At 43.9% G+C, this 21523-nt stretch overlaps 1 protein-coding gene across 8 annotated transcripts in view; it reads right to left on the bottom strand.

Annotated features, from left to right (window-relative positions):
* Ca-alpha1D (Ca[2+]-channel protein alpha[[1]] subunit D) overlaps window positions 1-21523 on the bottom strand; it is a 229739-nt gene that overhangs the window by 199879 nt on the left and 8337 nt on the right. The window lies entirely within an intron of this gene.

The following is a 21523-nucleotide window of genomic DNA, read 5'->3' as shown; positions in this document are numbered from 1 at the left end:
ACTTCTCTCTTTGGAATCGATTTCATTGGGCAATAAAAAGAAATACGTCTAGTTTGCGGATCAAGGCCAAGATCTCTTGTCGGTATCACATCAATAATGTAAGCAATATATTGATTCGGACGTGCCAGTTCTAACCAGATGACAACGGCAACAGAAGCGGCTTAGTTCGGTAACTTTCTTCAGCGCCTTCTCAACGACGTCTATGCAGTGTTGTAAGTTTATTTTTATTTTGGTTCTTCACGTTGCATTAAGGCTGCCTCGCATTCGTCAATAACTGCTTCGCTGTTAAAATCTCATGTTTTCCTATATAGATAGAGAGGAATATATAGACAGAAACAACCAAGCATCCGTAAGTTATTCGTAAGCCGAATATAACTCAGAACAGTTCGCAGCAAACTTACGTTGACTGACGCCAGTAGTACATGAATTTCATTTTCTTTTCGCGTAGGAATAAAGGCAATATTGGGAAGAACTAACCTTACGCAGACGAAGTTGCCTCAAAGTTCTTTGCTTAAGTTATGCGTAGACGTTTTTCCTGCAGGAAAACTTACGGCTTTGCTTCTGCGGTGAGCATCAATCGCGGATACGGCACAAGTGTTCTTTTTTATTAATTAGGGCTTAAATAGCTCTTCATCCCTCAGACATGTACAGCTAGGGGGGGGCGTTGGGTCAGCGATCCCCACTTCTTTAATGAGACGTTCAGCTATCCTAATCATCGTGCGTCCATATCATACACGATGCGATCAACGCGCGGTGCTGCACAATCGTAAATAGTAGCCAACATACCGCCGCGTTGGCGGATACAGGAAACACAACATTTTGCTTTCAGTGTAAGACCAGTAAACAATTACATTTCTTTTTAATCAAAAACTGTGTGCGACAGCTTTAATTTTTGGAATAACAGAACAGGCCAACTTCTGGCAATGACAGCCAAAGAATTAATGTTATGATAACTATCTAGAGTACGCACCCCTCTATGCTCTTTCCTTTCCATCTCGATTATTTTAACTGGTTTTGCTATACGTGGCACTTGTTGTCCTTTTTTTGCTAGAAAATTGATCTGGCGATCGATGTCTTAGTTTGATTATTTGTCATAATAAAATGCATACATTTGTGCGTCTTACCCTTGAGCTCGCTGTGCAGCGTCATATCAATTCTGCGTTCATTCCCAGCCACTCGCTTATACAGCCATAAAAGACTAGAACGCAGCCTAAGAGTGGTAAGCAGTGCTACAGGAGCCGACTGATGGGTTGTTGGCAGCATCGGCAAGGAGTCTTCACTATTAACTGAATAAAAGGAGGGGATAGCGCTTCATTAGACTTACACTGACGACAGGGGTTACCCGAGCATTTTTACCTCAGGCGAACGTTCGTTGCTCAAGCTATCTGGACAGAACACAGATTTTTTTCCGCTATGGCGTGTACGACCAGAAGTTACCACTGGTAAGCAAACAATCATGTATATATGTTTCCGTGTGTCCATATCTCTGCTCGCGATGGGTCAGAATCCGTCTGTAGGTCAGCTAGCCAGTCAATCAGACAGGCAGTCAACGTCCAGCCGCAAGCCACACTATTTTTGAACAAAGCACCGGCAGTGTAGATGATTTTACCCAGGAAAGTGTCTTGAAGGGTCCCCAAGGATGTACACACTACAGAGGCATACTTCCTACAGGACTGCTGCCTTCAGCAGTGGCGGAAATGTATTCAGCATCAGGAGTTCTTTCATGCCGGCTCGTCTTTTTTAGAGTCAGCCTACACCCAAAAAGTTCCCTCCATGGCCACGCGTAGATTCACAAGAAATTCTTCACATCAGCAGCATTCGGGCTATTACGTTACTACTGCTTATAACTTACTACGTGTCTGTATGCAGCTTGCATATACACACGTTAGCGCCCATTATAACATAATTAACGCAACACTTTTTAACGTTCCCTTTGTCCGGCTGGCTGGCCGGGCAGGCTCCCTCGGGCCAGCAGTCTAAAACCAGCGAATCTTAAAGATTCTCTGGTTGTAGATTGCTACCTTTTTATGGGCGAAAATACGTAACACTCATTGAGAATTGAGAGCCAAGCAACATAAAGAGTTGTAATCGTAGTGGAGTTGAATGTACCACAATAACGGGTCGACAATGACGCTATGCAGTGCTCATCAACAGAAAACCCACTGCAAACAATAGCAGAATAATGCAAACAGCGATTTTTCGTTTCCGTCAGTGGCGGCCGCTTCGGTTATATTTTTCGTATTTTACTTCCGTCACCTAAACAGTTAAGCGGCACTTCTGAGATGCTGCCTGAGTTGATGACCCTCATTGGTCGTTGAGAAATATGTGTATGTAAAAAATATATCAAACAGCGAGTCGGCCCGCAAGATTACTCGAAAGAAGGCTACAAAAGCCATTGCATAGAGCCTCTAAGTCCGCTTGCTGACTCTCGACGTCTGCTAACCTGACACCTGAGATGTGTGGCAGCTTGTTTGCAAATATTGCTAAATAATCTTAGTCCTATGACGTTGTTGGCGTTGCAACAGACATGAGACAAGAGGTACAGCCGGGGGCTTTGTAAAAGCATTAGTGGAAAGAAAGAGAGAAGGATGGCTGCTGAAAGTGGCGGCGGCACTGGTGACAACGAAAGTACCAAAGCCAGTCACAGACGAGCAAGCGTGGTCGGCCTGTGTCCACATTTAATGTTCATCCTAGAGTACGTTCCTCCCAAAGGACTAGGACGAAGCTAGAAGATCCGATGAGACACCTTCTGTCAGATAGCTCCTTGGCGGTGACACCTCAAGGAAAGCCCTAGTGATACCTAAGAAACTCAGGCGGAAAAAAAATAGAGAAAAGACGACTGTGCTGATATTTCTCTCCCACGAAGGGACACAATAGGACTACTGATGGGGGCCTTAAATTGTAAAAGGGGCGCAGTTAATGCGAAATAGTGAGTAATATACTAAAGTAGCAACAAAAAGAGCTCAAATTTCGTTCATGGCAGTGATATCTCAGCCGATGCCCGAAATTTCTTTCTTAAATACGGTGGCTTTAGCTTCCTCTTGTGCCATCCACTTTTTACCTAATTGCTGAAATAATAATGAGAATAGGCTTTTTCGACTATTGAAATGAACGACCTTCGTTGAAACGTCAGCTTATTATCTTCGTTCCCTTCAATTATTATACACGCCTTTCGTCCAGCATTAGCATTTGCTGCAACGACTGCCTCAGCCACATCAACTGTCATCTAGTTGAGCACACCGGAGGATCAGGCTGAACCTGGATAGAAACCTAAAGAGGAAAGGTAAAGCTGATATCCGAATACGTTAAGCATATCGGAGGGCGCAGAGATCCGCGGTACTGAATACGCGTTTCTGGCGCTGCGTTAGGGTTGCTTCCTACCCGCCGGGTTGTCTCATGCTAACGAATGGAAAAGTGCCGCGAAAGTTTGAAACACTGTCAAAGACACTTATAACGTGGTGGTATGGGAGGACAATATTTCCTGATGAGATGCGTTGCGTTCGCATAGTGCGAAGATACCTTTCGACGCTATGCCATGGAAATTTATTCATCAACTGAAGGTTAGAAAGGGTTGATTGCGCGGTGTCGTGGTATGAGCGGATGAAGTCAGCTAAAAGCTCATCAAGCAGCATATTCTGGAGAATAGGCAATAAAAATTAGATAACTCGTTTTACTTACACAAACTGCGTGCTTCGTGGACGAGACTACTCTTAGTCTCCTTCAGCTGTTATCCTCCTTCAGCATATAGCTTGTTTGGCAACCATTCGCCAAACAAGCTATATGCTATAGAGAAAGACTAATTTTCGATCTTCTCTGCTGCTTACAATACTACCGTAGAACAAAGGACCAGTTCACGAACAACATCTAAGACAGGTCTGAGTTGTCAAGGTGACGGCAGGTTAGGTTATGGATCAGAACGAGGGTGTGGGGGGGCTTGGCTGTTTAAGGCCGGATAATGTTCACCACGTAGCAGATATGGAAAAGATCAACTTTTATCGTCGCAGACGTGCTGATATTTTCAGAAGCTAAAGACACAAGAATCGCTTTCTTTCCTTTCGCATTTTTATCTCGAGGTTTTTCAATACTCGTGTGTCACCCCTTTTTTGTTCCTCGACACCAGGCTATTTTCAAATGCGTTTTTGGCTTGTGAATGCCAGACGAGAAGGGAGCGTTGGAGAATGTAGAAAGGAAAAAAAACACGAATTCTGCTTTTCAAATAGTAAATAGTTTCAAGTCACATAATTGCTGATTTTGCGCTTAAGCAACGCGCAGGTCACAACGCTAGAAATCTAGAAAGGTAGCTACTGCTTTCAACTGTTCTTTTTTCCTCTGCTAAGTGGTCGATGACCCGTACCCAATTCATTAGAGAAACGCCATAATTTTTGTCATGCGAGAGAAACACCATTGGTGCTACAATGCCCAACGTTCATATGTAGTCTGTAAGTGATACATCGTGTAATCCTGTTATGGGTGTACTCGATTTTAAAAAACGGTCAAACTGTCGTATTTAGGATTTCTAAGGGACACATACACAGCAGTCTCCCACGGCTTTAATAATAAATATTAGAAAAGGTCACGAGCTTGTGAATGTTGCCACATCCCATAAGTTCTATGAAACAGCCGAGTTTTAATTAACTTCTAGTGGGTACTGGGCCTTCCATGAATTTGAAAAGGTCTTGAGACGTGTCTTATTTCTTCTTGGTTTGTCTCAACGCATATATAACTTCAACTTATAGGCAATTAATTAGTATTATTAGTAGGCAGAATTAATAATTCGAAGAAAAGTTAGTCAACTTCTGTTTACATATTACGTCATCGATTACGTTAGGGATCATCTCGCACCCTCGGTGTACGTTTCATTCGAAACTCATGTAGAAATTTCTTCTTTGCAGAAGATACCGCTTCCGGAACATAGCACGGGATTGCTACTATGAAGTATAATTACAATGAAAAGGTAATCTTTTATTTACGAAATCAACGCCAAGTCTCAAGCAGCCAAATCAGGAAAAAGATATACATAATTCCTAGATAAATCTGTTATCCGCTAGAGTTTTTTCGAACAAATCTGGCATAGTCTATAAAATCCCCAAATCACCCAATCTGCAACAATAATCAAGTCCGCATTTAGTAGTATACGGCCGCAATCATCATCAATTACTTCTCAGATGCTTCATTAAATCATTCACATTTGACAGGTTTAAGCCAAATATGCCGTTTCCCTTTAGCTCAACATTTTCTGTCTAGTAACCTCAACCTTTTCTTTCGACAACTGTCAAGCGTAGGCCAACGAGGAAAGCATGGAAAACGGGTTTGGTTGAAGGCGAGGGTGGCAGGTGACATCAAGGTGACAATTTTTATTGAGAACTCGAAAAGTACTTCCATAGACTGTCACAATTCTGTAAACTAGCCGCATTTCAAGACTAATCTTTTGTCGCCTATTTGGCGATAATGACATTAATAAAAAAATTTGACTGTATACTTTTCAAATGAGGAAAATGTTTTCCATTATCTGTATCAGGCATTTAGACACGCCTATACGTATGCCTGTCAAAGTAAGAGGCAACGATGCAGACAACGATTGACGTATGGTGGTATTACACAATTGTACATGCCATGACACTTGTGGATGAACATTACCTCCGAGAAGCTGTGTCTTATTATTTGCCTATACAAACAAATTGGAACTGTCATTGCGCTATTACCTAGATATATAGCACTATGCTTTACAGCAGATGGACGTACTTCGTTTAACGTTTTCTAGTAACGTACACAAAATGCAGCGTTTGGTCCGAAACAAACGAAGAACGAGAAAAGAGACGTTGTTTGCTAGTAAGCCTTCGCAAGTGTATTTCTGAGCTGAAAAATAAGTCTAGCCTCGTCATCATGGCCACTTAAAGTGTTACTGGCTTGTAGGTAGGAATGAACGTTGTTTCGAAAGCGACCGTTGTGGGAAACAAAGCTGGTTCAGTGATATTGCTGGCTATCTGTGTCGGGATGCGCCGGAAGCACCTATGACTCCAGCGTCCTCTCTATGATGCGAAAGAGCAGCAGTCAGATCGATAGCAACGAAGGAGGAAAGCGTTGAAAGGCCGTGAAAGAGCGACGCGAAAGAGGTTCGCGCAAGACAATGCCGACGGTAGCTTTGGGCAGATGTATTCTTTGCGAATGCGTTTTCTTACCACCCTATCCGTTTTGCCTGGTGCTCACTTTATCTGCCGCGCACTCCCCGGCACTCGTCTTGCCGAAATGGAAAAGTGCGTTCAGCGAAAGCCAACGCTTGCTGTTGGGATTCGCTCACTACCACAGAAGCGACAACGGAAAAACCAAGCATCGGGAAAGAGCACGCCCAGACCCACAACATAGGGAGGCTGCCCTGACAAACGCGGCAGTCGTTGTCGCCCTGCCTGTTATGCGTTGCGCGCCCTTTCTGTGCCCGTTCTCAGATACCTCGCCAGCATCAGCACTCTGTCTACCTAGTGATTTCTCTAGCTTCTCATCGCTTCTTCATCTCCTTATCGCCCTCTAGCGTTTTACTTCGCGCATTTGTTCTCGTCCTTTTCCTCTTCTTTTTACGCTTTATTCCCTTAAGTATGCCGGGTATGACAAGTCGATCTCAAAACGCCTTGCCTGTTCTATTTCGACTGCCTGCTGCCGTTTGCTATAGCTGCATTTTTCTGAGCGGTTTTACCGTAAAGCTTCGCACGTCCGCGACTGTATTTGCAAGTCAGCAGACGACGTAAAACTGCACCGGTAGTCCCGACGCGTATTGCTGTCTGTAGCTGAACGGCCCGAATTAGTCTTCAACACGATTGCTATTATAGATTGCATTTGCATGTTCCAAAGTACACGTTGCCTTCAGTCCTCGACTAGTAAAACAGCAACAGGCTGAAACGTGTATCCCTTTATTGTACTCTATAGACCTCAGCGTATCGAGCAGTCCCAGCTGAAAGTTAGACCGTTTTATTGTTGTTACCCTGCTACTGAGCTGAACAAGATAATAACCAGAATGAAGTATCCAGTTTCTATTAGAGAGCGCGCTTAATGAAAAGATTACTCGAGATGTAAGTTATCGCGGTGTTCTTATAGTCAGACTCTGTTGTAAACGAGACAACATGTTGTGCTGTGTTTGTGTCCTCTAATGCATGTTTCACTAATTAGTTACCCAGAGCCGAATTACTGCACTGCCTGTGTTACACGAAAGTGGTCCTTGCCCATTTAAACATTTCAGGTTGGGTTTGATGCCTTTAACTACGTAACCCATTATTTTCAGAACCTGCAACAAAATAGCTCTAACCAAGTTTGTTTAGCCATTTGCCTCCGAAGCCGATCACCGTTCAACGTAATTCAAACTTAAATCTATACTTAAATAGAGAATATGCCGAGTGGCATAGTTTTTCCCTTTTGGCCGTTATTATCATTGTGACGTTTGTAAAAGGATTTGCAGAAATGATAGCACGTTTGCCAACATTCTATTTCCCTTAAAAACCCATCACCTCACACCAAATCAAGATGGCCTCACTAGCAAGATTCTGCCAGTATATTTTTCAGCGCATGCTTAACAGACATGCAACACTATCGCAGTAGTTGCGACGAAATGACGATGATCTCGATAATGCCGATTTTGATGCCTGCTTGTTCCACACGGAAAATTCCCTCAAAGATCGGTCTATACAAGACGTCCAGGCAGTATTCGGACCGTCCCCGATCGAATGGGGGATCGGATCTAAATAATGGTTGGATAACCGCTAGCGTGCAGTTCATAACAACTGCCGCAGTACCAGTTCGTGGTATAGGCTCGCTTTAGCGGTAAAACTCGACTCAGGAAATGGGGCTAGCAGATCCCAGCAAATCCGATGATGTTGTCCTGCTCTCAATTTTCTTCCTTTAACTGTCAAGTATCCTCTGTCGTTTGTTTTTTTCTACTCGTAAGTTTTCAATTGCGCGAGGCTGGGCCCGCGCACTCTCGGCCGCAGTGCCTACCAGAAAAGATTCTCCTTGGTTACGCTCTGGGTACTGGCCTATTTTTCTGCCCCTTCTATAGCTTACAAGCGGTACAGTCACCTTCTGCCGCTTCCCACTTTATTTGTATGCAGCGTCGTAACAGTGGCAGCATTCCCGACTGGCAGCGAGAGATGCCTGCGCCGCCAAATGGTGCTATTCCTGCACCGAAGACGATATTCCAAAGCGAACGGGAGATTCAAAGCGAAAAAGACTGGCTCTGGCCGCCTTTCTGTGCAACAGCTTATCGCCCCAAATCGTTTTCACCATGTCCGTAGATTGGTTACGTGTACTTCATAGTTTGCTTTACGCCACTGTATCTCTAGGCCTATGGCGATCTCTCGTTCGTCTTCACGGCCAGTTTTACGTGCGAAAGTAAAACGGGGCCGAAGCGCGTGTACTTCTAATATAGCGAATCAATTGATCTGCTACGCTAGCGATTTTCTGCGGCGCCGCTGGTACCATTGATAACAGCAGCTCGCCCTCTGGTTGCGAGACGCCCTGGGGCATAGGTTATAGAACGATACAAACGTACTGGTGCCACCACTCTGTGCAGGAACAGAATCGCCGCAGAGGCCTCACACTGCACAGAGTAGGTCTCCGCGGCGATGACAGCATTAGAACATAACGCTGTAGCAATACTGACTAGCCAATCACTGTGCGTGACTGCCAAAAACCACGTAACATTCTCTTCGCTTACGAAATTGTCCCTCGTGGGTACAGATCTTTCCCGAAGGGTTTCTTCGCAAAGACTCCCGGACACCGCCGAGAGCTGGCCCGCGAATTCATGATCACGTCGTGCCGCCGTGGTCACTGGCGTCATCTGGCGCAGGCGCTCAACTCTTCTATGCCTTCTCCGTCACTCCTTATTAGAAAACCAAGGTGCAAGTTAAGAAGCTCGGCAGTTGGCTCCCATGTGTCTAGCAACGCATCGACCAACAACACTGTCTTCGTATGTACGCCTCTATTAGACAACAAACAGAAACGGTGCGTAACAACGGGAGAAAAGTACTCTCGACCACAACGACATCATAACTAGATTTACCGTCGTGGCGGCAAGGCAAACGTGAACGGATTTTTTTTAACGGCGGGGGTTATCGCTTTCTGTTTTTTATTCACTATTTTTCCTGGTGTGTTACTCTTTCCGATGGCGATGACAACAACAAAATCGAGTCTGATACAAAATGTGTGGAATGAAAATTTTTTATCGTATCTCGCGTGCAGAGGAAAGAACAGTGAGTAGCGGGAGCTGGGTAATGGGGGCTTCTACAACACGCTAGAAACACATGAGAGAGCCGTCTGCGCCGGCTCAATCTTATAGTCAATGAGGTAGGTAAAGAAGGCCTAGTACTGGTTGTTTCTGGTACGTCCCACAATTCTTTTTGCCTGCAGCAAGTGCGCCCCTTCCATTCTCACCCCCTTTTCGCCTAGGAGCTTTGAGTATGTCCATATTCATTCGTGCCTTCTTCTTTATCTCGCTCGTTCGGGAGATAAAAGGAGAAACACTGTCTTTCGCCTAGTAATAAGAACTACTCTCCGCCTTCGATAATAAGACGTACCCATCTTTCAATTCTGGCTGCTGCAAGGGCAAATTGGCAATATTCCAACCTGCAGCAAATGAACATGCATTGCTCTTGTTGCCACTGTCTACTCTTTACATCTTAGAGCGCAACTAGGGGCTGACCACAGACAAAAAACTGAAGGAAGGGCAAAACCTTTCAAGGCATACAAATACGTAGGATATGCATTTGCTAATCTACTGATATGAAAATGAATCTTTACCACTGTGAAACTACAATCAATCATATCAGTTTATTACTTTTATTAGATGTGTGTATTTTATCCTATGTTCAACGAGTAGCAAGATATATATATATACATATACATGCGTACGAGTTTAAAAGCGACTTTTGTAATTTGTTTATAGGTTTGGAACCTAACTTATGATGACTACGCCTGGTCTGAGAAATTTAGTCAAATATCTAAATATAAAAATTATGTAGTTTTTTTGTTCTTCGCTTCGTGTTCAGCTTTCTTGAAATCTAATATAGTATTATGTCCCGTTGGCCTCATGTGGAAACAATGAACTCATAAAAACAATGTGAATTTGTCTACTTGATTGATGTAATGTAATATTTACGTGAAGTTTTAAAAAACGAGGTTATATCTTGAGATAGTAGAATAATCCCAAGGGGGCAGCGGGTCAATAATGATGGACGAATATAACTACTAAGGGTACGAAATAATAGACAAAGAGATATGGAACAGCCGTTCCAGAACATGATAATATGTTTTCTTAAAAAGCTAGAACCAATCTATCCATTATGCAGAGTAGACTTCACTCCGAAGATTTATCTGGGACTGCCAGACTCTCATTCACTTCGCTTTGAATTTCGTGTGCTTGACTATTGATGCAGCCCCAGAAAAACTGAACGCAGAGAATAGACGATCGAAGCGAGATGGTAAAGTAATGTGGTTTAATTGTTGATCCAAAAGTAATGGGCTGAATAGCATAACTTGAACAATACAGTGGGTTTTCGGAGATGACAAGGTAACCGTAATCAAAAAACTGTCCTGAAATAACAAAGTCAGTGTCAACAGGCCTAGCTCAGCAGCAAGTTCTAAACTCTGGTTCAGGTCAAATAGATCCGAACTCGTTCTACGTCAGAGAGTGGTGGGATATTGCTGAGTTACGTCCGATACGTGCGTACCATACGTTAGAAAAACATACAGAGATGAGTGCGTGAGCTCCTAAGTGTGCATGTCTGGATGTTGCTTACGCATGGTGCTACCCGTTACCACGCAGATCGAGCGGCGACAACTACAAATCTACTTTTTAATATTGCAACACATAGTTTCCTTTTTCAGCCTTTATTAGCATATATAAGACAATATTTAATCTGAGGCCGCTGGATTGACAAGCGACTCTGTTTGAATCATCGCGTAGTATACTGGGGATGCATAACATTATATTTTCTGATACTTTAAAAAAGACCATTCACGAAACCAACTTCAGCGAACTTGAGCTCACTCTCCACAATGCCATACAGGACAAACGCCGAGGACCACAACAACATTATGACGTGCACGAGCTACGGTCGCAAATGCATGACAGGCAAAATAGAGCAATGAGCTTTTTATAGGACAAAAAGATTCCACTTTTGACAACGGTAGCAGTCTCTTTTGAGCTGACCTTAGCAGCATCACAAGTCGCGAAGCAGGCACTACGTTTATCCTCGCTTCGGAGTTCTATTCGGTCCGTCATTTCGTTTCCGATGGCGGCAGAACTCGACGCCAGCTTCAGGTCCCTGAGAGATGGCATCCTTTAAGACATTTCAGATGAGCATGCCATCCACAATCACCCACCCCTTCACGCCGGCTGAAACGAACGCAGCTCCGCTCGTGTGTGTGCGTACGCCGACAGCAAGTTGGTAAAAAGACAAAATGCTACAATTATAATCCGTTTACGCACACTAACATCGAACCTTCATCCGCAAGTCCGTATGCGTCGTTTTTCAAATTCTACCTCTCAGAGTTGCAGCATCTAAGCAACGCCTGATGATACCGATCCCATCGATTCATCCAGGAATTTGTCCCATCGCCCCTTGTCCGTTTACCATTTCCCAGGCCTGCGGGAGAACACTTATACCGCATGTTTTCACAACGACGAACAACCTAAATGCACGGGCACCACTCAAACCGGCCAGTCAGCGTCCCTTTTCTTCTCCTTCCACAAACAGCTATCGTGCCTTCAAAACGTGACCATCCTATGGGTTTCCAAGTTCCGTTAGAAGACGTTCATGGTGACTGCTGCTTTCTTCTGAGCAATAAATAGCAAACCATAACGAACGGACGCAGCTTGATTGGAAGGCGGGTTGGATCTTGACAGGTGTTCGCTAGACGGAAAAGCAGTGGCCGCGCGACAATTTTCCACTTCTCCTGACTTTAGCGTCTTCTTATTCAGTCCTATGCAGTCGTTAATGAGCAGAAGACATCACAAGGAGGTCGTTTCAATAGACGCTTTGAGCTACGGCTAACAGGATAGTTTAAACTAAAGTTTAATCCGAAGCCAATTGCTAGCAACGAACCCTCTATCCGTAACAACGCGCTAAACACATTCGAAAGGGGAGTTGATCAAAAGAAGGCCTATTAAAAGCATTGAAAAAGGCAAGAGAACAGAATCCAACTCAGCAGAAAGGTTTATTAGATTAGATTAAGGTTACTAGCAACTGGCTTCAAGGCGATCCGGGGAAAAAGATGGTTCGGCATTTGTTTGCTTATAACATAAGCGAATATACGCTTTCAGAAAAAAGAAAAGCAAAAGACCTGTAGCGGAAATGTCATCCTACAACTCGACAGGCGTCACAGCAAAAGTTGCGCTGCAGGTTTTGAGCTTGAGGTTGAAGTCGTTCTTGCTATTGACCCAGTTTGTGTCTTATACCATGTGGGATACGCACGAGGGCGAGAACGAATCTACCTCATTGTTGGTTCCACTCTGTTTGTACCGATAGCTTGCTTCTACTCTGCCTCGTCATCGGTCAAACTCCTACAGAACCATTTAACGAAAAGCCCATCCTAATGTTCTACTGCCTTATGGCTATTGCTCCTCCTCCAACAACGAACGAACCTCACTCCCACGCACGCACGAACGAGCGCAGTCTACAACTAGCTCTTCGGAGCAGCATTTTGCCTTTTTACATCTTCCTATTTTTCACATATGGTGTTTCACACTTGCCAGATTGTCTGAATGATCGCGGTGGTCTGATAAGAGCATATTTTATACGTTTAGAGATTCGTAAAATGGTAGTATTGCTTGAGTAAGCACTGGCTACCGGTAAACCGCCTGGTCCCGCAAGAACTAGGAGCCGCTGATCAGTATGCTATGTTTTCAAGCGGATGGCAGTATTAGCAGTGACTGCAGCGATAGGAATGAATTCCAGGTGAAAACGTCATTCATCATCTGAACGCGGAGAGCGTTGTCCCGAGCAGCTGTCTAACCGAGTAATCAGCTAACCACTCAGTTCTACCCTCGGCCTTAGGCCAAAAGGTGCTAGGCGGCAGGGTACACCACCAAGGGATGGAGTGAAGTATCAGTATACGCTATTCTATGCTAACCTATATTTCCGGGCCAGCTGATTGGCTGAGTGGATAAAACCAAAGCGATAGGCTGCAGTCGACGGCATCACCACTAACGACATCACCGTGAGTTGAGTGGGACCGAGGATGAAGACAGTGACACGGGCCACAAACGCAAGTCAACATTAGTGTAGGGACCGGATGGGGGGGGGGTAACACCAATGCTCGCTATCTATAATACATTCAGTTAATTTGCTAGCTCGCCTGCTTCAGTATTAAACAGGGGCGAGAAATTTCGCAACAAAGATAGGATCAATATGGGTGTCAGTGTAAGGGCCAGATAGCATACTTTTGTGGGCGCACGGACACAGGAACAATGTTTATTGCTCATGGACACCGCCAGAGCTTAACCATAAACCTGGCGGCTATCCACTATTTTTCCAGCGGTTTCTATTGTACCACAATAGCCATATTAGTGAAATACTAATGGCAGTACATTTTATCGACCGGAGTATGTTAGATTGGAAGACAGCAATGGGCTTGACCAGCGTATATGAGATATCTGCGGGCATCTTTATGTTATAACCAATTCATTCATCTAAACAATCGAATAGCGGTATAAATTTATGCAAATTGAAAGCACGTTAACTAACACCATTGTGAAGCATGTTGTGCTAGCCTTTAGTGTCTGTCTGCTATATTATCAACAAAAAAAAACATTTGTGTAATAATCCAAAAAACATTCAAATTAAACTTTACAATGGCGGAGCATCGATTTATTAAGACTGAAGCATTAGTTCTCAAACGGTTTAATTTGGTAAAACTATTATAAGCATTATTCTGCAAGATTATGTAGCGATAATTTCCTGCTACAAGAAACAGTCAAGTGTGTCTACGGGCAACAAGGGCAGTTTGAAGTAAACATCGCTAGGCCTTTCACTGCTTATACATAGAATTACAATAACGGGCCCTGCTGAAACTTATCAAAAGTTAGCGACGCTTAATGTGCCGGTTTTATTGCCTCTTATTATAACGTCGGTTCGTTGGCATACTGCCAGACCCTTTCTAATATCGGCTTTTATTTTTTTCGTGTTTTTTGCCTCAAATACTGTTTGTTCTCGATCCCTTAATGATTTACCCTATAACTTTTTCATGTTTGTGCTATACGATCACACCGATATTGTATCATAATGCCTTACTTTCAATATCGGTTCCAGTTATAGCCATTTTGTAGATAAACAATGCTCTGATGACTGATGACGCGAAGATAGCTCTAAGGCTTTACATGTGCAATCCGTCGTGGCCTTTTCCTATGGCCTTGAGCCTTTGACACACTGCAATTCTACGAATTCACCCCAATATCGTAACTTTAACTTGGGACAGCGCAACTGAATTATAGTTCAATATTCACTGTTATGAGATTAAGCAGGTCTTTGTCGGTGATGTGTACCTATTCGAACAGAAGGCCAACTGATTTGTTGGAACAATTCTCAACGACATGTGTGAACTTATCAATGTCATCTGCCAACAGCATTTTTCAAGGTGCGATAAGTTCATTAATAGGCAAAGCATTCTGCTTAGCATAAGTTTCATACAGACTTCAGGGGACAGATATTGAGCAAAGGATGTATGCATTGGTGGCCTTTCCTAAATCTGCTTTCATTCATTGAATTATGCGACTGACCCCACACGATCAGAGTGAAGCAGAACAAACTCTTAGAAGGGCAAACTAAAAAATCGACTGCAAAAGGCCAAACATTTGTGATTGTCGCTTTCTCCTGTAAATAGGTAGTACGATTCAAGGGATAACGAAGAAAACTTAAAGACCTAAAACTGACATTGTGCCTAAAAATTTGACTCTCCAGCTTTCCTTATTTTGGGTATACTGTTTTGCCTTGTCTTGCCCTGGAGCAAACTCCTTGTTATATTCAATAGCAATTCACTGAGCATCATGATAAAAGAAGAACTGAGTTGACATTGTCCGTAATCGACTGACCGATATCAGCACTGATCTATCGTATTGTTTCCATCCCCATCAGCATTCTTGGTTATCCTGCAGCGTATCTAGCGTAGTCGACCCATTCAAATAAAAAATTATCTATTCATTTTCTACCGGAACATAATCTGTAAGATTCTTTTATGCGAAGCGTGTTGTACAAATGGTACAAAATTACATCTACAAGGATCTAGATAAAAGGTGGGTCTACGATAAGATAAGATGCGCATCCTATAAACCACTCTCCTCTTATCGCTGATTTTCGTGAGTATATATATATATATATATATATATATACGGCGAAAATCATCGAAACAAAAATGAGCAGCGCGTGTATTAACGGTTACTGCTAATGTACACGGTACTTTTCGGACATCTAGCGAGGCCTAAGCCGGACCGTTTTTTTTCTTAAGCAGTTCGTCGCCGCTTTCCATGGCCTTCCACCGATGCCGTTTCAATGATTTGATCTCTTCAGCCGAGAGAGCGATCGAAGAAATTTCTTTGAGAGTTTGATTTTGATTCCCGCCATTCCTGTTTTGGTTGCTAGCTCGCGGCTGTTAAACGGTCATCGGTCGCTTAGTCCGCTGCTTACTTAAACCATGGGTACGACCAAAAGGACGCCGCAGCTGCAGGACACTAAGGCGCATCAATGGATCTATTGGCGAGTCAGTCCCCTACTATACAGTTAGAGGCCCTTCTGTTCTATGCATGGCCTCAAGAGGAAGATGGTAAGGGGCATAGCTAGAGTAGTAAAAAGATAGACAAAATAGGACAGTAAAGAGTGGGACAAGGAAGAAAGACCTAGCTAGAGGAACAACTGAGTCCTTGGCTCCAACAAAAGTTGCTGGCTGGTTGCGACCCTGTGGGTGAATGCAAAAGGCAAAGCTAACCCGCTTTCGCAGCGCTATCCGAAGGTAAATACTTAACTCAGCGCTTGACCTTTGTCCAAACATGTCATGATTACGGTATGTTTACATATAAAGGGCACATCTACGCATTGTAATTGTTATACAGTTGTCGATTCAATACGATACGATTAGAGTTGGGCTGATGAGATTCCCTTCATTCAAAATACGATAACAGCTTAAACTAGATAAATTGATAAGTGTTTGCAGTAACTTGCATTCTACCCGTACAGTTTGTCCTCTCACCTGAAGTTGACAGATTTCTCCTTAGTTCTTGTAAAATCATCAATAGGTGTTTTCTGTATTGTTAAATGATAGCACCAAGGAACTGCATATTCAACATAGCCCTTTTCTACGGGGAAAAGAGCAACTGAGATAACTTAGATTTTGCTGTGAACTTAATGTAGATTGTTAGCCGCATCTAACAAGGTTCGACTAACCTGAAAAAAATTCTGCCTCAAATTATACGTGTATTTTATCTGTTGGATTACAACCATTTACACGTACGCAGAGTGGCTCGAAAGATAGGTTTTTTGAAATAAGAAACAAGGGTCTGAAGGTTAGTTTTTGAGATCATTGCCTCCATGGATGCCCTTTCGTTCGCCGAGACATTCGCCTGCTGTCCGAGCGATGGAGCTATAGGGAAATAAAAAGGTAATTTTTATTTATTTCTTTACAAAAGTCTACGCCGTCTAAAGTAAGCTATACGAACCGCAATCATTTTCCTAATCAAAAAATTTAATACGTGTCAATAATTTGTCTGCCGACTTTTAAGTAAGCACCCAGCAAAGAAAGCACTGCCATCCACTGAATGTAACTTTGAGAAACACACCAGAGCGACATTGAAAAGTCCTTACTATTATTCTTAATTAGCCAGCCTTGCCCAATGACGTCGTATTCTAGACGCGACCGACCTTTTTTCTTTATAGATATACGCTTACCTAACGAGAGTTGATACGTACTTCCAGTCAGCTCTATTTGATACTACAACAGCACAGAGTTATATAAAGAATATAAAATGTTCGCTCAAGTGACGTCGTATTCCAATCGACTGTATTGTAAAACATTGCTACTTCTGCAACGATGTTGATGAAATAGACATAAAGCTGTAGAAATGAGAATGACACGAAAAAGGATTTCTCGTTCCCTGTTCCACACTATAAATATAATGATGCCATCACGTAAATGTAGGTACGTTCTACATACGCAAGCGTCAACTGCGACGCCGCTTACTTCTTCGTGCGCCCTCTCACAACACAGACGTGGACTAATGAGGTAAGAACTTCGACGAATCGGCTTTACATGTTTCCTTATCGATCTCGACAGCAACTTCCTTTATCAGACGTGATTAATTAGCAGTTGTAATAGCAGTCGCGGTAAGAGAAATGGTGGCTGACAATCCCTATATACGTTATCTTTAACTGTCTCTCGAAGTCTTGAGTTCCTTTAGACAGATGTTCGATGTTAGAACGACGTAGACACCATTAGCAGAGTCTGGAATTGCCCCCGTCCAACTTGCTTGTTCCCGTTTACCGTCGCCGTTTACTCCAGCAGCCGTTGATATCCGTTAGGCTTCGTACGACTGGGTCATCATACGGTCTGCTTTCTGTGCTCCATCGATGAACGCTCGCAGACGTACGGGCTTACATTCGAACGTACACATGCTCAACGTAAGTATTTACGGTCGAGACGCGCATCACAGCGTAGGAGATGGACAGTACGACGCGACCCGATTCGATCAGTTTTGGCATTAATCGCTCGCATCCGAGCAGAGCCGATAGAGCACACAGGGAAACAAGTAGACGGACTTCGCAAAAGTCTACACGCGCGCACTAGAGCTGTGAGAGCTCGCGGGGACGATTAACTTCAAATCGTCCATCCACTGACGTGGGATCCGCTCTTTCCGTAGCCGTTCTGCTTCTATGTTAATTAATGTTAACGTGGCTTCTGCGAGATAACCGAGACCGAGGAGAGATGGTGAAGAGGGGCTGGGAGATTTATTGGGGTCTTAGTGCTGCACCGAGCCACCAGCATAGCCTTACAGTCCACGATGTTCGATAAATGAATTCTTTAGAATCAAGGTAGTACGCCCTATTGCCAGAAACAAGGATTGACACCAGTTTGGTCATCCTTTGTATCACCTGTCTAACTAAACTTCTAGCTTTTTTTTACCAGCTTTTCTTGTGTTTTTCGTTGGACGTAATCAAACTAAACGGGCAAGGCTTCCAATGGACGACTGGATTCTGCTTGGTAAGCAGCTGGTGCTGCCAATCACATGAGTTACAAGCGCAGTATGAGAACGGGGCACGACCGAAGGATACGGTGGCTGCTGCTGGGGCAGCTGTGGGGGGCCGCATGCCACGGCGAGCAGGCCAAGCGCGTGCTTGGCACTTTGACCGTTTGCCCGATCATCTAGCCATCGGTCGCTCTAACCGTTTCTCCATCGAGTCAAGATTAGCTTGTCTGCGTTGCTGTGGTCACATTCCTGGCGAATGCCGATGTCGCCCCCAACTTGTCGCTGTCGAGCCCCAATATCGACACCGCCGGGCAAGAAACAGCCGATAGCGCTATAGAACGAAAAAGAAGCTTTGGCCAAGATCTGGGGGTATTGATGGCAAGGAAGCCGACCAACAGCCTCAATCCTGAAATTGCGGATATGGTACTTTTGAAATACAAAAAAGGAAAAAGAGATAGATACTTTGACGTACATGAATTGGCTTCAGAAGACTGTTACACAAGGTGGGTGAGCAACGGACTATGCGTGTTTTATGACGGACGAGATTTAGCCTTTACTTGCTCGTCAAAATTGAAAGCTAACATAAGATTGTGGCCTGAGGCTAAGATCCACGCAGACAACGAATTTCAGCAAATCGATCAATGCGCATATTATTGTTTATGTTATATCATAACAACGACAACTTACCGACCTAGCGTTATCCAAAGAGATGCGCAGAGGTATAAGGTAAAACTTTACATGTTCAAACGCTTTCACACTTAAAGTACCTACACAACATATGTGTTTGCTAAACCTGATGATAATATAAGGGTATAAGGAAGTGAAAAACAACAGCATATGATTAAAGGTTTCTGGCTTCCCTTTCCAAGCAAATTTATTCTCTATATCTATGCAGATACATTAGAAAAGGCCTTCGCTTATCTTTCCTGTCCCATACAACGGGTTTTCTTCCACCCGTTCGGTGTCTGTACAATCACAGCTCCCATCGCTCATCAGTTAACGGGCTAATAAGTGGGGGTTGCAGACTGGTGCAGAAGCAGCCAACGTAGCGATAGCCTTATCGTAGGCATACAAGGGATAAGGTCTGGCGTAAAGCTCGCCGGAGCACAAACATCGTCCCGGAATAAAAACCAAAAATGTAGCGCAATTCCAGCATGTTTTTGGACTCAGGTTCCTTTGCGTTTTGGCCTATACGATTCCAGTATACGCTCGGACTAGATCACGATGGTACACTTGAGTGACAATGCACAGTATTACGCTGCAGGCGACCATGATACTAGTAGCTAGCGTGGTTCGCGTGCACAGATCCCGCAGAAGTGGAAGAGGGATCTGAGGGCTGTATCCTCGATCTGACAGCAACAGCAGCAGTATCCTGGTCTATTCTAACGGACGTTAGGTAAACATGAGACGATCTAGCGACAGAGACCAGCTCGGCTTTGCAGGGTAGCCAAGTCCAAACCCGAGGTCGACATCTATAACCTAACAATTTTAGGGATGCAGCAAGAAAGCAAAGACAGACCCATACTGTACAAATGGGCTTTTGCTGCGCTGAGAGTCTGTCCCCGTAGGGAGAAGGACGATTGAGGAAGCTAACTTCTAAAAGGAAAAAAGCGCAATATGCTATGGTGCTTTTCTTGACGACTGCTTTGGCCACTGGCGGATGCTGCCTAGCGGCATTGACTCGCCAACCAACTAAGAGACTGCTTTGTCTTCCGTGGCTCATGGCTCGAATAAAAGCCAGCAGACCAGAAAGGTCTGCTGGCAAGCTTGTAGTCGCAGCAGATGCCATATTAGCTCTAGGGATCAAGACAATTGAACAGTTTACTGTATGGGTGAGTGGCAGTTGGGAGTCACTTTGGGCTGGCAGAATCGCTTTAGACGAAGAGGCGACCTCCGCCTTTGCCTATATTCGGCCGCGTGCAGGAAGTCTACGAAACGACGGATGCAGGGGCCAGAAGGCCACCCAGCTACTAGGCCATTTCGGGTCGCAGAAGAGAGAAAGGACTCTGGAGGATAGCGCCTCTAAATGGTCGGCCAAGCAGCATTTCCAGCAAGATTACCAGTGCCAGGAGCAAAAAGGAACTGCTACTTCAGCAGCAGTAGTAAAAGGGGGCATTTAAATAGTTTCCGCCGTAGCGGTGAGAATTGATAACAAACTTTTGTTGAAGGACCGTCTGCTCGTCAACGACCATTTGCCTAGTAGATTAGTGCCTATAGTACTATAGCCTGACATTTTCTATCGTCGTATTTCCGTAATAGGTAATTGTGGGTCGGAAGAAAGCACCCTAACAGCCTTAGGAAATTGAGGCATTACACTATGCAGAGAAGAGGATCGGAAGAGAGACAGCCTTAGGGTACGCGGTGCGTGCCACCGCGAAGTGAAGTAACTTGTTTCGGTTGTTCCCTTTGTTTGCTCCTGCTCCGTGAAAAGCCGACCGAAATGATAGAGAGTTGATTTAAGCAGTATTTCACGCTTCTAATCCGCGTACGATGTATTGATGAGATTACGCACCGGTTTAGGTAAAAACAAAAATGGTAGATGCACAAATACAGAGCTATTTACATAGGATTTGATGTTTCAGACTTGGACTTTAGAAAAACTATTCCTTTAAGATCACGTAACAGTGATGTCCGTCCACAGACTTAAAAACATTTTGGGATTTTATGCAAATAAATAGTAAAGTAAATGCAGAAAGTATTTCGTAGATGACTGTATATTCATACTACTAAAATATGCAAAAAGATATATAGAAAATATGTTACTGCAGCATTATTATTAATATTACTTTGGTAACTACTCAATTGCTAGTAACTATGAAAGATTCTTTCGGTTTTCGCTCTTTTGAGCTTGTATATGTCTAAAAAACAGTGGCACCTATTTTTAAAAGGCCGAAAAAGAGTTTTCGAAAACCAGGCCAAACCAAAAACCCTATATAATCATTGTGAAGACGCAGAAGGGAAATCTAGGTCTACGCATATTGAATAATCACCTGCCGTATGAATTAAAGCAGGCAAGCATTGCCAATACCGAGATAACGCAAAACTTCGTAGAAATAATAGAACAGCAATTTGGCTTGATGCTGCAGCTCACCTGGTAAGGGTCGACCACCTAGCTTGCTAGAGCGACTGACTAATTTCAATCGGCCGACTATCATCGCTAGCCGTGGGATTTTATGCGGGGAAAAGGGTCGCGGATGTATTGCCCCGAGGGGCGACAACGCTTTCTTTGAGCAACGCTTCCACGAACATTGCTGGCTGTCGTCTTTGTGCGAAACTTATCGGCTCTTCCGGGCCAAGCTCCTCCCACGGGAG

This window comes from Varroa destructor, unplaced genomic scaffold, assembly GCF_002443255.2.
Source record: "Varroa destructor unplaced genomic scaffold, Vdes_3.0 BEIS01000002.1, whole genome shotgun sequence".
Classification (NCBI taxonomy): Eukaryota; Metazoa; Arthropoda; class Arachnida; order Mesostigmata; family Varroidae; genus Varroa; species Varroa destructor.
The sequence above is the reverse complement of the archived record's forward strand: the minus strand, read 5'-3'. Positions and strand labels throughout refer to the sequence as shown.